Here is an 18,976-nt window from a genome sequence, read left to right as displayed (position 1 = left end):
CACCGTAACCAGATTGGCTATTCTAATGCCTTAGGGTGTGTCATCTCAACCGATCCGTTCTTTTAGCCAAGTTGTACAGTAACACACTTTCCTTCACAGTTCGTTTCGGTGTCTCTTCAAGCTGTGGTTTCAGTGAAACCCCCAATAGCCAAGATGGAGAATATAATTTTATTGATTACTAGCTTGGCTTATCGACCAGCCATCTTCAGATCATAACAAAATACACTGATGAATGTACAACTGCCAAACTGCGGGACACTTCGCCATAATTTGAGAGAGTAGTGTCGTTTGTTGTACAATCCAAGGGAACAATGACGAAAATTATCCCAGAATAAAACGTCGTCATATGTAACGCACACGGACATAATCAGTTTACATATGTGGACATGGAGATCATGGTTGCCATTTTACTTTATTGTAAAGTAACGTCAGTGGCAGCGATTGTTATGGACTCGTTAGAACGAGAGGACTTTCCCACACCGTAAAGTAGTGGAGGTCACATAGCGTTAGTTCCTAGTGTGGAACAGGCATCTCTTTCTACAGAGTCAATGTCACCGCTTCTGACGTTACTTTAGAATAACGTAATGTGGTAAGCATGATCTGAGCTTCCACATACGTCAACTGATTTCATCCGTATGTATTACATACGACGACCTTTTATTCTAGAATAATTTACATCATTGTTCCAGTGAATTAAGTAGCAAACGATCTTGATCACACAAATTACGACGATGTGTCCCGCCGTTTCGCAGTTGTATCTTCATCAATGTATTTTGTTATGATCTGAAATGTCTTGTAGATAAGCCAAAGTAGTCATCAATAAAATTATATTAGCAATCTTGACTATAAGGGGTTTTCTGAATCCACAGTTTTAACGCACCTGATCGCTTACCTTCAAATATGGCGATGTCAGATAATAACAATGTATCTTCATTTGTTACAGGATATACATATCCAAACTTCAGTATTATCCTATAGCACCATATTTCAAAAGCGTATATCCTTTTCTTGTTCGTACTGTTTATCGCCCACATTTCACTTCCATATAAGTCTTCATTCCAGACAAATACAATCTGGAAAGACTTCCTAACATTTAAATTACCATTTCATGTTAAAATATTTCTATTTTTCACAAACACAGCTTAAGATCCATAGGGAAAATTCTTCAGTACGACGCTGACGTTCGTGTCTCATTTGCGCTTACAATAACTTCATCGAATTTCTTTGCACTGTCTGTACTGACGTCGTTTGTTTGGGAATGGGCAGCTTGTACGGAAAAACGTAATATTTGTATACTGAGGGGGCTGTAGTGTTAGTGACTCGTTTGCCACGGTCATCGGCGTTTAGAAAGTGATCAGCAGGCCTGTCTGTGCGCCCTCCGTTTTGACTCTGCAGCAGTAGCTGTGCTGAGTTTGGAAGTGAACAATGTGTGCAACATTCATTCTCTGTACAACCATGCACCGCCGACTAGCACGTACTCGTGCTGACCAACTTCAACCATTTAAACGGGGTCGCATTGCGGGCCCGCAGGAAGGTTAATGGACGTTTCGACGGATCGCTGCAGAGCTTGGGCACAGTATATGGCTGGTGTGTCACTGCTTTAAGCAGTAATCTTTGGGGCATGACGGCACGTCAAGATCGATGCATTGTACGAGCACCTGTGACCGACCGGTCATCATTCGAAGGCGAAATCGGGGTGCATGTTGCACCTGCGGTGTCGCCAATCAGCATTGGGAACAGTCTGCTTGCAGTAGGACTACGACAACGTGTGCCTCTTCTGACCAGGCTACCACTGACGTAACGACGCCGCCAAGCACTGCTACTATGGTGCCGTGGAAGAGTCGACTGCAGAATGGAACTGCAATCAGTGGCCTTCAGTGACGTGAGTAGGTTGTGTCAGCATGCAAGTAATGGACGTATACGAGTACGGCCTAGACCTGGTGAGCGGCCTATTCCGGAGTGCATTCGCCCACGACCCAAAGGTCCCATCGCAGGAGTCATGGTATTTTGGGACGGGCGGCGGCATCAGTTACAACTCGCGGTCACATTTTGTTGTTTCTGAAGTGTAAAGTAACCAGTGCCCGCTTTATTGCGTAAGTTGTTATCCCCATGCTATTTTCATTTCTTCGACGGGAAGGTGATGGGCTCTTTCAGCAGGACAGTGTACGTCCTGCTGTGGCCAGAAAGATCGTCAGCTCAGTGGCCAATTGAATGTGTATGGGACATAGCCAAGCGACAACTAATCCGTTCTCCAGAAGCTGCACGAACCATTGTTGAATACGAACAAAAGTTGCAAGAAGTTTGAGATAGTCTGTTGCAAAATACCATTCGACATCCTTATTTTGGTTTGCATGCGAGAATACACGTCTTCGTTGCCGCCAGAGGGAGGAGTGAGGGTACACTTTTTATTGACGGGACTTTTCAGATACCCTTTACTGTGACATACGAGTTTCATTTAGTCTAAATTTGTTACCATATTCTCGTAACAAGAATGAACTACGTGTCACATCACTAGTCAGCAAAATAACCTTGTGCTTGAGGATGTTGCAACTTTTTTCGGTAGTGCGTATTCTACATAACTTGAATATAAGTGTATGTAGTCTCTCTAGGGAGTTCTTTATCGTCCGGCCGCTGTGGCCGAGCGGTTCGAGGCACTTCAGTCCGGAACCGTGCTGCTGCTACGGTCGCAGGTTTGAATCCTGCTTCGGGCATGGATGTATGTGATGTTCTTAGGTAGCCGGCCGGAGTGGCCGTGCGTTTCTAGGCGCTGCAGTATGGAACCGCGTGACCGATACTGTCGCAGGTTCGAATCCTGCCTCGGGCATGGATGTGTGTGGTGTCCTTAGGTTAGTTAGGTTTAATTAGTTCTAAGTCTAGGGGACTGATGACCTCAGATGTTAAGTCCCATAGTGCGTAGGGCCATTTTAACAATTTTGAAATATTTATCTTGGCGAAAAGAATGCTTTCTGATTTTATTATATTTTCTTCCCGATAAGTGCTTCTGTTCTGGAGAAGGGACACTGGAATATTTCAATTATAACTCGTTTTCCAGGTCTCGTGCAAACTCAGCTACAGTACTGAATAACTTTAATCCCAACCCTCTCCTAAACTGATCTGACCAAAATAAGGAGAAAATTTAATTTCATCACGCGTCATAGTAATGAAAAGTCGGTCTTTCATTAGGTGTAAATAGGTACCTGGATTTTAGAATTTGGTCTAATTATACATCAGACCTACAGGTGCCGTGAAACGCTGTTTCCGTGTCGGTTGGCAGAGTAGGCGTCTGTCAGAGCTACGGCCATTACTGCTGCCCAGAAAACAGACAAGGTCTACTCAGGGGTAAAATATCCTCCCGGCGCAATGGCCGTACTTCGGATCTCCAGGCGGAAATTGCTCCCACAGGTACCGGGCTGCGTGGGAGGAGAACGGAGGGAGTCGTGAAATAACGATATACGTACACGCGATGTCTGGGGGAATGAGCAGGTCGAGACAATTTCAGACGACGGAACTTCGTATGAGAACGAATGAGATCGTTACTGAATAGCAGGCGTCGCGGGTACTGCGAGCTCCCTGTCGACTACTCAGGTGTCAATAAGTTCTGCAACTACGTTCAGGTGTCAGATTTGTTGCAAAGGGTGACAGACGTAGCAGTTTAACTCGTACACTAATTTTCCCAGTACGATACCAAGATAATACACTATTTGATGACGAAATAGAGCCAGTGATTTGGAGAAACGTGGACGAACAGTCTCTTCAAATGGTTCAAATGGCTCTGAGCACTATTGGACTTAACTTCTGAAGTCATTAGTCCCCTAGAACTTAGAACTACTTATACCTAACTAACCTAAGGACATCACACACATCCATGCCCGAGGCAGGATTCGAACTTGGGACCGTAGTGGTTGCGCGGAGCCAGACTGAAGCGCCTAGAACCGCTCGACCACACCGGCCGGCGTTGGCTGTACAGTATGGTCTTCTAGTATGGTGTTCTGTGTATAAAGTAATCAAATCTCTCACGAAAAAGAATGTTGGTTTCAACACCGAAGTGCTCTAGAGTTCCTTGCTATGAGTTGTCAAATTAAAAAAAAAATTCGTTCTATTGTAGTCTTTTTCTCTAACTAAGTCGTAAGTTGAGAGGGCGGTCTTCTGCCGACAGTGCGCCACGCATTCACCAAACCATGAGGCGGCTGGGTTCAGAAGTCCGTGTCGGTGTGTTCCACGCACTGGCTAGCGAGGTCAGTGCACGCTCTGTTTGGAGGCGAGCTTTCCACGTGCCCTTCCTTCCTTCCTTCCTTCCTTCCTTCTTTCTTGCACGAGCGTTGAATGTTCTCCATCATAATGTGCGCCGTGCGCAGCATTACGCGCTCTAACGTTCAACATTCCAGAGTCAGCCGTCTTGGAGCCTACGGTTTTCTGGCGTTAGCTAGATGATACTTTCGTTGTGTGGTCTCATGGCAGACAAGAACTGGAAAAATTACTTTGTCATTTAAACCCTTTACATGAGAACATCAAGTTTACTATGGATATTGAGAAAGATTGTACTTTACCCTTTCTAGATATGTTAGTACACCGTAAGAATGATGGGTCTTTGGGACATTCGGTGAATAGAAAACCCACATATACAGATCTATATCTTCAGGCCTCCAGCTGCCATCACCCCGCACAAACCTCCGGTTTTCTTAATACTTTAATTCATCGGGAGCATGTAATATCGGTTGCTAATAGCCTTCACGAAGAATTAGTGCATCTGGAGAAGGTTTTTAAAGAGAATGGCTATACTTCGCTGCAAATACGGAAGACCATGCACAATTATAATAACAAGAAGCAACGCTCTGAGGAGACTGATGACGACTATAAATCAACTGCGTTCCTTTCATATGCCGGGAACGTGTCTTCTAAAATAGGCAAATTGCTCAGGAAGAATAATATTAATGCCATCTTCCGTCCACCACCAAAGGGCAGGGCTTTCGTCACTGTAGAACGTTTGATTTCGTTGACAGAGCCATAACATCACCTCTGCTTCCACCAAAGGTGTTCCTTTTGAGTTTTGAAACACATGAAAATTGGATGGAGCCAAGTCGGGACTGTATGAAGGATTATTGTTGACAGTGGACACAAGGCGTCGGATTGTTCCAGATGTTTCAGCGCTCGTATGATCTGGAATTGTCTCGCTGAATTAGAGGGTGCTCCATGTGTGGAGGAACTCTTCGAATTCGTGCTTTTTTCTGAAGGTACCTCACGCACCGACATAGTTACTTTACACACCATCACGTTACAATTGGGAACTCTCTTGCGGCACGGAGTTGGAACATGCATCAGCGAAGCGGGAAAGTCGACCGAGTAATACGCTACTGGCCATTAAAATTGCTACACCACGAAGATGACGTGCTACAGAGGCGAAATTTAACCGACAGGCAGAAGATGCTGTGATTTGCTTATGATTAGCTTTTCAGAGCATTCACACAAGGTTGGCAGCGGTGGTGACACCTACAACGTGCTGACATGAGTAAAGTTCCCAACCGATGTCTCATACACAAACAGCAGTTGACCGGCGTTGCCTGGTGAAACGTTGTTGTGATGCCTCGTGTAAGGAGGAGAAAGGCGTACCATCACGTTTCCGACTTTGATAAAGGTCCGATTGTAGCCTCTCGCGATTGCGGTTTATCGTATCGCGACATTGCAGCTCGCGTTGGTCGAGATCCAATTACTGTTAGCAGAATATGGAATCGGTGGGTTGGTTGAGAAGGGTAATACGGAACGCCGTGCTGGATCCCAACGGTCTCTTATCACTAGCAGCCGAGATGACAGGCATCTTATCCGCATGGCAGTAACTGATCGTGCAGCCACGTCTCGATCCCCGAGTCAACAGATGGGGACGTTTGCAAGACAACAACCATCTGCAAGAACAGTTCGACGACGTTTACAGCAGCATGGACTATCAGCTCGGAGACAATGGCTGCGGTTACCCCTGACGCTGCATCACAGACAGGAGCGCCTGCGATGGTGTACTCAACGACGAAACTGGGTGCACGAAAGGCAAAACGTCATTTTTTCGGATGAATCCAGGTTCTGTTTACAGCATCATCATGGTCGCATCCGTGTTTGGCGACATCGCGGTGAAACGCACATTGGAAGCGTGTATTCGTCATCGCCATACTGGCGCATCACCCAGCATGATAGTATGGTGTGCCATTGGTTACACGTCTCGGTCACCTCTTGTTCGCATTGACGGCACTTTGAACAGTGGACGTTACATTTCAGATGTGTTACGACCCGTGGCTCTACCCTTCATTCGATCCCTGCGAAGCCCTACATTTCAGCAGGATAATGCACGACCTCATGTTGCAGGGCCTGTACGGGCCTTTCTGGATACAGAAAATGTTAGACTGCTGCCCTGACCACCACATTTTCCATATCTCTCAACAATTGAAAACGTCTGGTGAATGAATGGTGGCCGAGCAACTGGCTCGTCACAATACGCCAGTCACTACTCTTGATGAACTGTGGTATCGTGTTGAAGCTGCATGAGCAGCTGTACCTGTACACGCCATCCAAGCTCTGTTTGACTCAATGCCCAGGCGTATCAAGGCCGTCATTACCGCCAGAGGTGGTTGTTCTGGGTGCTGATTTCTCAGGATCTGTGCACCCAAACTGCGTGAAAATGTAATCACATGTCGGTTCTAGTATAATATATTTGTCCAATGAATACCTGTTTATCATCTGCATTTCTTCTAGTTGTATCAATTTTGATGGCCAGTAGTGTTTGTATGACATGCGATACCGCAACCAAAATCGAGATCAGAATTTAAAAAAAAGTCGGAGGCATTAGTCTTCAGCACGCCCTCCCACTCCGACCCAGAATCTCCTGCTCTGAATGGTAGTACTTGAAATAAGTAAACTTCTGTAATTGTTTTTGTCTTCTTCTCCTCTGTCGTACCTTGTTATATCATATAGTTTCCCTTCCCATTGCTAGCCGTTGTTATGGCTGTCTAGGCGGCTAACACAGTGTCAAATGAGGCTTAAAAACTCAGTGCCCGTATGAATGTATTTCGTTAGTTATCACTCAAAGTACAGTGTCATTTAACAGCACGACAGACAGAAACTAAACTGCACCCCTCGACCAACAGAGTAAGCCAACGCACTAAAATTGTAATTCCATTTTTCTTTAATTTTTGATTTTGATATTTTTTTCCTCTCGTAATAGCGTTTCCTGTGTGTTAACGAGACGAGAAAGAGAGTTAAGAAATAGTCTAGTCCTTCAGTCAAGGTGTAAAACTCACTCAGGATTAAGTGACCTGAAGCTGAAATCTGTACGCTAATTCAAAGGCAAGAGAGCTGCCGTCTGTGTAATGCGGACGATGCAAATAGCTCCACAGTAAACAGGATGTCGAGTGAGCTGAAGAGAACCGAAACGGACGGGACGACCGCAGACTGTGTGACGTAGCTAAACTCGAAACTGACGTAGAAATGTCTCGCTGAGAGTACACGGGATATTCCGCGAATTACCTCATCGTAGTGCAGCGCTCACTTCTTCGCAGTTCGCTAAGTGACCCGTCTTCTTTGGAATATGTACTCTTGCTTTCTTGATGTCAAGCTATGTTTGCCCAGACTGCCTCTTCTGGAACTTGGATGGCTGCTGATATTTACAGAATAAAACAGTTGAGATGATCACGTACGCACTGCATAGCGTGATCATTCCAAAATCGCCGAACGTTGGGATAGCTAAGCTCATAATCCACTGCTCTGCAGTTCATTGGAAGACAATCAAAGTGGTGAAGCGAAGAAATAAGCGTCGGACTGGGCTGCTGATTAGCAGAGATGGAGAACGGGGGGGACATAAATCAGGAGGGATGTTCTGTTACTGATTGCGTGGGGGACGGGATGCTGAATCACCTACCGAGAGGGAAGGGTTGTGCGCTTCGGTCGACACAAAAGCACTACACACAGTGTGTGCTTGCAGCTCGGCCCCCAATCCTCGATTTCGAGTAGACAGTCAACGGAATAACTACTAACGTAATGTTGCACATCGAGCACGATCTCTGGCCACGCTTTGCAAACGTTCAAAATACTTGACCAGATTTACTTTAAAACCAAGCCATTACCAGAGTTCATTTAGAAACATGCTTACATTTAAAATTTTGTTAATGGATGCTTCAGCGACAGTAAATGACTCTGTTTTATATCAGGCCATGATCCGTTAACTACCTATCATTGCGTTTGCTGTACAGAGTATGCTAGAATCAAATTAAACACAGGGTGCATCAGAAACACACGACGGTTTTGAAAATAAAACAGCATTTCAGAGGAAAGTGTAAATACTTATTTTGTATTAGAGAGACATTGATTTTTTTTTGTAATGGAAAGTTAGTGTGTGTCGCTGTTTATTGAAAATAATATTTGGTATGTGTCCACCATGCTGAACAACGTATTCATGTAGTCTGTCTCGAAGAGAGAACATAACTCGCCACACCATGTTGTTGGGAATTTTCTTAATGCACTCAATAAATCTATCTTTTAGCTCGTATATGCTGGTTGGGCGTTGCTCATAAACTTCCCGTTCAAGACTGCTCGACAAAAAGTAATCAGGTACAATCAGGGCGAACGAGCACGCCAGTCAACATTTCGTTCAGTGCTCCATCTTGTGAGAACCATAGGTAACGATGGGGATTGACTTCATGGCGCAGAAATGTCTGCGACATGGCTGTGTAACGCTCAGAATTTATTGTTACAGTGTGGCACTCAATTCTTTTTTTTTTTTTTAAAAAAAGAAGGATCGATAATGCGCTCCGAGGCAAAGGCGCATCATACTACCGCTTTTGCTCTGTGCGATGGTCGCTGCAGCACTTCACACGTGGCGTGTACTGCCCAGATCCGACAGTTTCGTTTGTTTACAGACAAGTGGAAAGGGTCCTCACCTGATATCAGTAACCTGTTCATAGTATCCCCTTCAACTTGCAGAGACTTGAAGAACTCGGTGCAAATTTGAAGTCGCGTCGTCTTGTCCCTTTGAGTAAGCTAATGGAAAACTTAGATCTTGTGCGTAGGGTAGTGAAGTTCTTTGTGCAGGCTGCGGCGAATGCTGGTACCCACCAACCTAAGTGCGATAGCTCGCTGCCGAGCTGACTGTTGAGGACAGTATGAGATCGCGTCCTGTACACTGTTCGCGTTTTTCAACGTACGTAACTAACGAGGACGTCCTACTGGTTTACTGTCCTTCACAATTCAATATTGATGCCACTTCGATACCCATAGCAACAGAGTATTTCGACTGGGGGCATCACGTCGACCAAATTTAGGTCGATAGTTACGCTGTGCAGTTATGATAGCCACTTTCTTTATGAACTCCTCTGCCACCGCAATGCGCTGGTCACAGACCAGCGCTTTATCTCTGCTAAATTCCAGAGAACGTGCCGAACGTGGCACGTTGTACTTGTATTACAGTGACGCGTCGTTGGTGCACTGCGAATGAAAGTTTAAAAGCCTCTGGGTGTTTCTGGCGCACAGCATCCAAATTAATTAATTAATTAGAAATAATTCTCTTTTCAATCATACATTTCCCACTAAGAAGATTTTCTAAGGCTGTATAATCAGTTGTTGGTAGTTTAGATATGATTACCCTGATCAGCCACAGCTTTTTAACCCTCTCTTGTTCAAGTTTTTCATCGTAGTAACAGTATTACGTGCAGTTGCCAAGTATTAATTTTGTATGATTTTTCTCCAATAACAGCAAGAGCGGTTAAAACAGAAGTAATATGAAGAATATAGCAGATTTTTAAGATGACTCGTCCGGACAGCCGCGCGTGTTAGCACTCTGCTTCCGCGATTCGGGGAGGCGCGCCGGCCCCGGATCGAATGCGCCAGGCGGATTGATGAACAACGAGGCCCGGTGTGCTGGACGTGGTTTTTAGGCAGTTTCCCACATCCGAGTAGATGACGGCTGGCTTGGTACCCACGCCCTGGACGCAAACATGTGGGTCCATTTGTGTGTGGGGGAGGGGGGGAGGGAGACAACAGGATGGCAATCCAGCCACACCTTTCAGTATTAATATTGCTAAATCTAAAAATTAACATGCCGGTCACTTGAAGATAACGGTATGAAAGACAGGATAAAGAACGAGAATAGATTTTACGATACCTATATTTTAATTTGGAAAGTGTCGATTCTTCAACAAAAAACTATAATTATTTTGTTTTTTATCTTTGTCACGTTTTCTTATTTCTTCGAGCACTGAGTGGAAGCTCCCATAGGAGAGTTCGTGTGCTTCATCGGATATTATTTCTTATGTCACGCTGTTGGATTCTTCAAAGTGGGAACAAAGAATATTTACAGAGGTATTTTTCTGGTATATGCATTCTGAAATAGTATTTGTATTGCGACGCGGTGCTTCATACAATTGCTGCATTGTGCCTGTTACACGGAACCACGACTTATGCATTCTGTATAGCCTTTCAGAAAGTTTTCAGCATCTCTGCAGCGCCATACAGTTAAAGATAGTTTGCTGGGAGTTCCTTGTAACGCGCACACGCGTAATATTTCATAAACCTCTCTGGGCTATCACAAAATGATTCTTCGATAAGTGACGGTACACAAAGAAGTGAGTAATTTTCTGTTTTGTTAAAAGTACGAAGTTCCATTTTTTGAAAAAGGCAACGGTTACTAGTTTTAACAACATATGCCTTCTCTTGATTTGAAGAGTACAGTAATACAAAGTTCGAGAAATGATTACAGTGAAAAAGTAGTCGGAAAAGATGTTGCATTTGAGTTGGCAGGAGGCACCTGTCAAGCCCATTATGCACTATTAATGTGGAAATGTCCGCCCCTGGTTGCTGAGTGGTCAGTGCGACGGAATGTCATACCGAACGGCCCGGGTTCGATTCCCCGCTGGGTCGGAGATTTCCTCCGCTCAGGGCGTGGGTGTTGTGTTGTCATCATCATCATCATCATCATCATCATCATCATTTCATCCCCACCGACACGCAAGTCGCGGAAGAGGCGTCAACTCGAAAGACTTGTACCAGGCGAACGGTCTACCCGACGGGAGGCCCTAGGCACACGGCGTTTCCATTTATATGGAAATGGATGATGTGTACTCAGGGAGTGACATGTTTTGTTTGCCCATCACATTAAGTTACTATGGCTAACGAAATGTGTCTGTTAGGACACTGACTTGGGACAACTGCATTTATTTTAATTCCGATTTGAAATTGTTTTTTGAGAAGTGAGTGCGCCAGCTGTCCTGCCGAAATGAATATTTCTGAGTGTCACGTGGCTGGGGTGTCATCAGACCTTATTTATATGTCGGCGTGACTGTCACGCGCACGATGGACAAGACGCGCGACATCAGAGAGTTTGAGCACGGCCAGACCGTGGCTGCCCAACTGCCAAATACGAGGTCATGCAAAAACTATGCTCTTCGCATGCCACCGTGTCAACAGTGTTGTGTCGTTTCACGATTCGGGGAAAGCCGTCGCCGTCAGTCACAACCATGGGCAGCTACATATTAATGACAGAGATGAGGTTCGGCTGTTGCAGATTGTAGAAGCGGTGGACAGGTACAGTGCAGCAAATCACGCACCAATATAATGCTGGGACAACGGCATGTGGGCAGCCTACCACCCAGGTTCACAGCCAGTATAAGGTGATCAGCTGCCACCGCTCCACAGCCCACAGGAGTAGCTCTGTTCTCCGTATGACACAACAGAACGCAGAGTTACGGGCGCCAGAACAGCGCCATTCTGTTTGCCAATAGGGCACCTTTATAACATGTGGTGAAGGTATTTCCACGTGGGGGATGTATACTGAGAAGATATGAGGCTCGTGATATGTATGCTATCAATCCTCCCAGACGAACAATGCAGGATGATACAAGATGATTTAAGACAAAATTTCTAGTCGGTATTATGAATGACAGCTGGTTTTAAATGTAGAAACATGTATATTAATGTGGATGAGTAGGAAAGCAAACCCGTAATTTTCGGATACAGCATTATCAGTGTCCTACCTGACACAGTCACCTAGTTTAAATATCGAAGCGCAACGTTGCAAAGCGATATGAAATGGAAAGAGCATGTGAGGATTGTGGTAGTGAAGGTGAATGGTCGACTTCCACGGAAGCATATAGATATTCGATTTTGCTCACTCTATATGCAAGTACAACAGGAAAGGAAACGCCTATAATAGTGACGGTACAGGGTACCCTCCGCCACGCACCGTACGGTGGCTTGCGGAGTATGTATGGAGATGTAGATGCAGGAAGTCGCTGTTCGATCATGTGCGTCCGTTCTTTTGCTTGTACCACCCCATAGGCGACCTACAGTGCAACGCCCTACCAATCTGACTTGTCAGAACGGTTTGATGCACACGTAAATCCTGCTCCAACCAGTGACACAGTTGAGAGCGGCGGATGAGCGGTCGTACATCAAGATGGCTTCCCAATGCATGGGATCCCGTGGAGTCCATGCTGCGACGTATCGCCGCCGTCAGGCTATACGCTACTAGGTAAGCATTTCTGACAAAATATTAGCCCCTCCGCCTTCTCTCATTAAAACAGCACTCTGGTCGCTTTGGAGAGCTGCAGATGGTGTTGCACTGGAACCAGGCGATCATGTGACCCTCCACCGCTGACTTAAATGATGGCAGTGAAGTAGTATCTATGTGTCAGTCGGTTATGTGAAATCAGCGCAGTAAGTTGGGACGACGTCGCGATGTGACAGAATGGCAAAAAAAGGAGCCCCATGATATCTTGAATCTAGTTGCGCGATTGGTTGTATCAACAATGACTGTCCGGCATGTCTGCAAAATATGGTGTAACACGGCGTAAGAACGATGTTCGAATAGATATACTTACTATCAGGGACTAGATAAGTGTCACCCTATGTCGATTTCAAACACAACAGGAATCTCTACCGCCAGTGAATGCAGGCCCATCTCAACGAGTTTCCGAAGGGACCTGAGTGCAGTGGAGATTTGGAGATGGTAAAAAGCCATCAGGCCCTGAAATCCAGGCGATAGTCGACCGACCGCCGTGTCATCCTCTGTTATTCATCATCGGATGCGGAACATAAGGGCGTGTGGTCAGTGCACCACTCCCCCGACCGCTGTCGGCGTTTCGATCTTCTAGCTGCTACCTCTCAATTAGGCAGCTCGTCAGTTGGCTTCACGAGGCTGAGTACAGCCCGGTCCCATCCTTCCACTGAGGGTTAATCCGTGGAAATACAGGGAATGGAATGTGGGACCCCCACTTGGTAACCAAGTGTTGCACTGTCCTCTGCATCTCCATGATGGATATGCTGTGGACGATCGTCTTCCAGAATCACAACAGTCGTGTTCACCGACTCGCACGGATACTTTCAAGGTTTGCCGTATCACGACTGCCTTAATAAATTACTCGATCGTAATTCCATAGATGGTGTTGAGGGACGATATGGAACGAGGGAGTGAGGGTGGGGGGGATGGGGTTTGGGGGTGGAGGAAGTGTAGGAGACTAAATCTCCGCAATTTGTTATCTCCATGGGATCTGATCAACAGTGAGTCAGTGGCCTAAGCCGGCTATAACGCAACTGCGGAATGTTGTTGAAGCTCTTCCTCGCCGAAAGGCTAGAGGTGATGTTAGGTGGTATTAACGTGGTGGTTCTGGAGGCGACTAATTTCTTGACCGCTGTGCTTAGGTAAGTGTTCAGTTGATATTAACTCTGTGTCTTTTTCGGCATCCATGTTCTGATTAATCTAGTACAGTGCCTGCAACAGGTGTGGAAAACTGACATTAGAAACGCTCATTAACATTGTTTTGTTTTACAGGTAAGTCTCGAAATTTGCGGTACAATATTGTTTAACGGATAACTTCCAGAAGCGCGCGTTTTGCGGCTACTTTCGCTGCCATTAAAGAGCGCAGCTATTTTCATTTCTATTCAGGAAGGTTTCTTCCGTGCACTGTAGGTGCCCAATTACTATAACCACTATCTCGCTCTAGGCGGATCGCTTCGGCTGCCCTTATATCCTGTGGCAAATCACGCCGTTAGTAATTACACCACTGTGTGCGCATTAGAAACTGGAAGGACTTCTATTTGTTCTCAGAAAAAAACTGAAGTATGATGATTCTGTGGCCATTACAGTAGACATTAAATACCACACCGGAGTGTATCATCGTAATGTAAAGGCGTGAGAGACCTCGTGAGCTGTTTTTAATTATGTAGCTGAAGACAGATACAGATTGAAAGCAGGCATCTTATACAGTAATGGTTCAAAGAGCAATGTTACTTCTTAGCAATTTGAGGTTAATGGGATTTCGGATCGGCTAGTGGAAATTAACATGCAAAATGTCAGAGTTCCCTATCTGAGACATAGTCAATTTCAGAAGACACGTGGAGTGTAGGAAAGGAATTGAAAGTCTGCAGGACTTATTAAATAACACTAATTCCTTCCGTAAGGGGCTATACGTATAAAGTAAGGGCAGCCAGTACGAAACTGCGCATGTAATCTGTTACATTAGCGATAAGAGCGTTTATTGCGGCGACTCCTGGGGTAGACCAAATAAAAGCGACGACAACTACCCGGAGCAAATAAAAAGCCGGGCAGCGCTACGATAAGCGGAACTGGTATTTCATGGTTCTTTTTTTTGGGGGGGGGGGGGGGAATATGAAAAGAGACTTCTTGTGTGATTTCTTGAATGAGACTAGTTGGTACATCGTTAAATGCTAAGTATTATGCTAGTTAGACTACAAACTTTTCAAGTGCATTGGCTAGTGTTCGAAATTTGTTTGTGTGGTAGAATGTGGTGCGGCATCGTAATCGACCAGCAGATAATTCGGCGAACCCAGGTGAAACTGTAGTCGGGATCGCCGTGTAACGCAGGAAGATATACTTCAGGCACGTCTTTGTAAGAAACATATACGAACTGTTGCATCAGAGTATAGAATGCAGCAAGGAAACGAAATATAACAACGACGAATAAGGTCTTTTTTTTAATTACTTGGAACATTTTACAATCGTGAAGTTCCTAAAGTTGAGTTACTATAGTATGGCGAGCGCAAGATAAAAGAAAAGCCGTATCTGAATACAAGTCACCATGAAACGTAGATAAAGCAAGTAATCCCTAAGAGTGAAACGTTTACTAGAAGAAAGTAACAGATCTCCAAGGATGTGTAACACTTCGCCGATTATATTGTGTAAGTATAACCGCAGGACTCTGCAGAAGAATGGGTCTCATCTTAGAAAGAGGATATTGTCATCCACGTGAGATCAGCAGCTGATTCGAGGACATAGTTTTCGCGAAGATCACTAAACTGTGCTATTTAAAACGGTCGCTTTATCACATCGAGGTAGGATATAAGGCCAGTGTGTAAAGTTTCCGGAGGCGGAGCATTAGCACATACTGACGGGAAGGAAATCAGCCTTCCGTACTTACGTGAACCATTCCGGCATTCGCCTGAAGGTATTTCGGAAAATCGCAGAAAACCTAAAGCAGGATCGGCGGACGGGTGTTCTTATATAACATCTGTCTCAGACTTTACCACATCACTTACTGGGAGAACAGGTGTCGATAGCACACGCAATTTTGAAGCTAATTAGTGAGTTACTAGGAGAGGTTACACTTGCAATAAAAGAAGTCAACTGAAAATATTTTTCTTTTGGCAGAAATGGGGAGTTCTTGGGAAACCAAAATATTAGCATATAGAGTGTTTCCAGATGTTGAAGAAATGTTGAAATAAAGTCTTTATCAGTCTTTCATTTCCTCACGGGAGATGGCCCTTCTACATACAAATGCAGCAAGGGGAAACAGGCGATATCAACGAAGGACTGTGGATATAAAACAAGTACTCCACGAAATATCACTTTCGAATACCCCTGGAATAATGAGGTTGCTCACTGGTGAAAGAGGCGAAAAGCAGTTTATAAAGGTCAACGTGTTATCCAGAACACTACGTCGCATGTGTAGACAGGCCACCAGGTTTCTGAACTGGCCCGTGCACTGCTGATACGATGCATGAATGGACGTTGGTTGGGAGTTACTTACATGAAGATATTGTTCGCGAATGTAGAGAGGGCTCCAGAACGTAATGCTCGTTAGATACAGTAACAGACAAAAAAAAAGTTCCTAAGACTGCATAAAGCTGACAGTTATACATCCACCTAGCTGAACTCCGCTAGAAGGCTGTACTCTGCTCATCTGAACTTGTGTGGGAGAAGACAAGACGAAAGATAGCAAACCTCTCCAAAAGAAAGAAATAAATGGACTACACAATCAATGAAGCCTGTCGCAGGTTAAAGTAGGCTGCTTGTTTTTCGGACTTATTCTCGCCCACCCGCGATCTGGCACCTGGAACATAAAATGTAACTGCAATAAGAGAAACGACGACTCTATGTAAATGTCGAGTATGGTAGGTAAGGAATTTGTGCTACAACTGGAAGCATCTGTATCGTTGCAAAGACCATTATACGACGGTTGGAACTTAAATAGTGGCAACTATTTATACACAACCCATACAAAAGAGTTACATGTTTGCGCCTGTTACTGTCCCGCAAAGTGGTCACGAGCATTGTGTAGAACCCGTTGTCAGCGGTGTGAAAGGCGTAATATACTGTTAGCAGAGGCTGTTCTGTTGATGGTGCGAATGGGGCGGTCTACTGCATGTCGAATCTCTGGAACAGTTCTGAAGCGAATGCCACGAAGTAGTTCCTTGATCTTCGGAATCAAATCAAAGTCACAAGAACTTAAGTCCGGGGAGCATGGTAGATGGTACAGTACTTCCCAGTCCCATCGACCGAACAGAACAGCGACAGCTTGCACTGTATGCGCCAGCGCATTGTCGTGCAAAATGATGGCTGGGTTGCGCAGAAAGTGTCGCCGCTTCTTTCGCAAAGCTGCTCGCAGGTGATGCTCCAGAAACGAACAGTAACACTGTGCGTTGACGGTCTGCCGTGGAGGGACGTAATGCGTTAGGATAACACAATCACAGTCGTACACGAGAATCACCGTAACTTTCACCATACTAGGGCTCTGACGCACTTTAGAGTTTCGCGGCGACCCATAATGCTTTGCGAAAGAAGCGGCGACACTCTTAAATAACAAGTCATTTAAGCTGAGACTTCTATTGGGGAAAAGTGCTTTTGAGCAGTTGGAACTAAGGCGCAAAGACTATCTAATGAAGCCAATGAAATGAAACCAACCACTGACTCCAATGTGCATGTTATTGTTAACATTAAAATTTTACCCCACAGGAACCTTTCGAATAGTGGTTGGTGATCTGTTTAAAGCAGACACAGCAACAGCTTTCAGAGCTGTCCATAAGGTATCGGCCTTACAAGAGAATTAAAGTCAACAGCAATTTCTCTGCCTGCCTTTTCCTGCTTGGCCACAGTGACTTCATCTGCTTTTTTGCACTCAATTATATCTTTGTACTGGCCCAACACAATCTCTAGCAGCAATTCTTTCTCGTTATGAGAACAGTTTGACGATTACTCCTAAATCTCTCTATATGCTCCCATGGTTATAGCACTACACCTTCGATAATAACTTCTGCGTATCTACGATGTACGATAAATATCTGCTGTCGAACCACAATAATCGTGTCGATAGCCGATTTTAGCCGTGTTGCCAAGCACGTTAAATGCTACCTAAGATGAAATCTGAAACCGCTTCCGTGGATCCAAGTTTAGCGTTATACAACAGAGCTGAGTCCTGAACATAGTTCACTTTCTGATCTGATGTCAAATTTGATGTCCGGTCAGCGATGTTTATACTGTCGACTCTTAGTGTCAGTTGTCATAGCGTAGATAGCGCAAGAGACTGCTCAGCCTTCGGCTCGGGTTCGATCCTTACTACCCTCCCATGGCCAATTTTTGTATCGCAGTGTTGTTTGGTTTTAGGAAACCAAATGAAGAACACTTTTGGCGACCGCTTGAATTTGTGCGTCCTGATTGGCTAACTTCAACGCTAGTTAATTCGATAACGGCACAACGTATCGAACTTTTTTCTTAACAATTATTTCTCAGTACAACCTGCCCTGCAACACTCTTACAAGCTTTTCAGACTGTTTCTGTCCACCCTTAATAATGTAATGCAAAATAAATCACTTCTGGACAGGATGTGAGTCGAATATAGCTTATACTGCCTGACATGAAAATCAAAGCAGAACAGTAGAGTTCAGGAGTATGGCTCATTTTAGATACTAGGCTGTGGGCTTTAATGTAATCATCATATATGCAAAAAAGGGAAGACAGTATCTCAGTCGAAGGCTATGCGGCCTAGAAGCAGAGACCCTCATTGACACCGCAACTGTTGCATAGCATAGATCTTGATATGCGGTTTCTGGATTCGGCTTTACGTAGAGAGCCTTCTCGCGTCATTTGAGGCAAAATTGGATGAACAAATTACATTACACTTCCCTTATGACACTCCCTGTATTGCTGTAAGTGCAAGAGTGGTAATGGGAGATGTGGGAAGAGGGATCGCCAAAATTCATTGCATGCCGAAAGTGGGCGGTGTTCATCAACAAGTGTCTCGACTTCGCTTTGTTGCCGCTAATTGATTTGAATATCTTCGTAAGCAAGTCCTAATTCTCGTTCTATATATGTTGCGCATCTTCCAGCCCCTCCCTCTTTTTTTCCTTCCTTCTTCGAAAGTTCCACCTGCACCCTCAACTTAAGACTGAGGGTTTCCGTTAACGTCATATGACTATTAATGTACACCATTGTGAATAGTCCTCTTTTTTGTAATCCACTGTCAAATGTTATATCTCCTTAAAGATACATTTAGTCAGTTTGTTTCCCTTGTAGTGCGGATTACAACAGTAATGACAACGTTAGAAGTCTAACAATGGCTGTGGCGTTACAATTCAAGCTCTAAGGTTACCCAGCTCCTTTGTTTTTCAGGTAACTGGCTCTTCTGAAAATGTGGTGTGCCCGGTTCTGGACTTTATGGTCTTGGTATCAGCCCCAGATAACACTGGGAAGATTCGTCGTATATAGGTCCAAACA

The 18,976-nt window shown here is 44.8% G+C and overlaps 1 protein-coding gene across 2 annotated transcripts in view; it reads left to right on the top strand.

Moving 5' to 3' along the window:
• LOC126183438 (plexin-A4) overlaps positions 1-18,976 on the top strand; it is a 963,020-nt gene that overhangs the window by 166,147 nt on the left and 777,897 nt on the right. The window lies entirely within an intron of this gene.

This window comes from Schistocerca cancellata, chromosome 4, assembly GCF_023864275.1.
Source record: "Schistocerca cancellata isolate TAMUIC-IGC-003103 chromosome 4, iqSchCanc2.1, whole genome shotgun sequence".
In the NCBI taxonomy this organism is placed as follows: Eukaryota; Metazoa; Arthropoda; class Insecta; order Orthoptera; family Acrididae; genus Schistocerca; species Schistocerca cancellata.
This window is presented reverse-complemented; position numbering and strand designations above follow the sequence as displayed.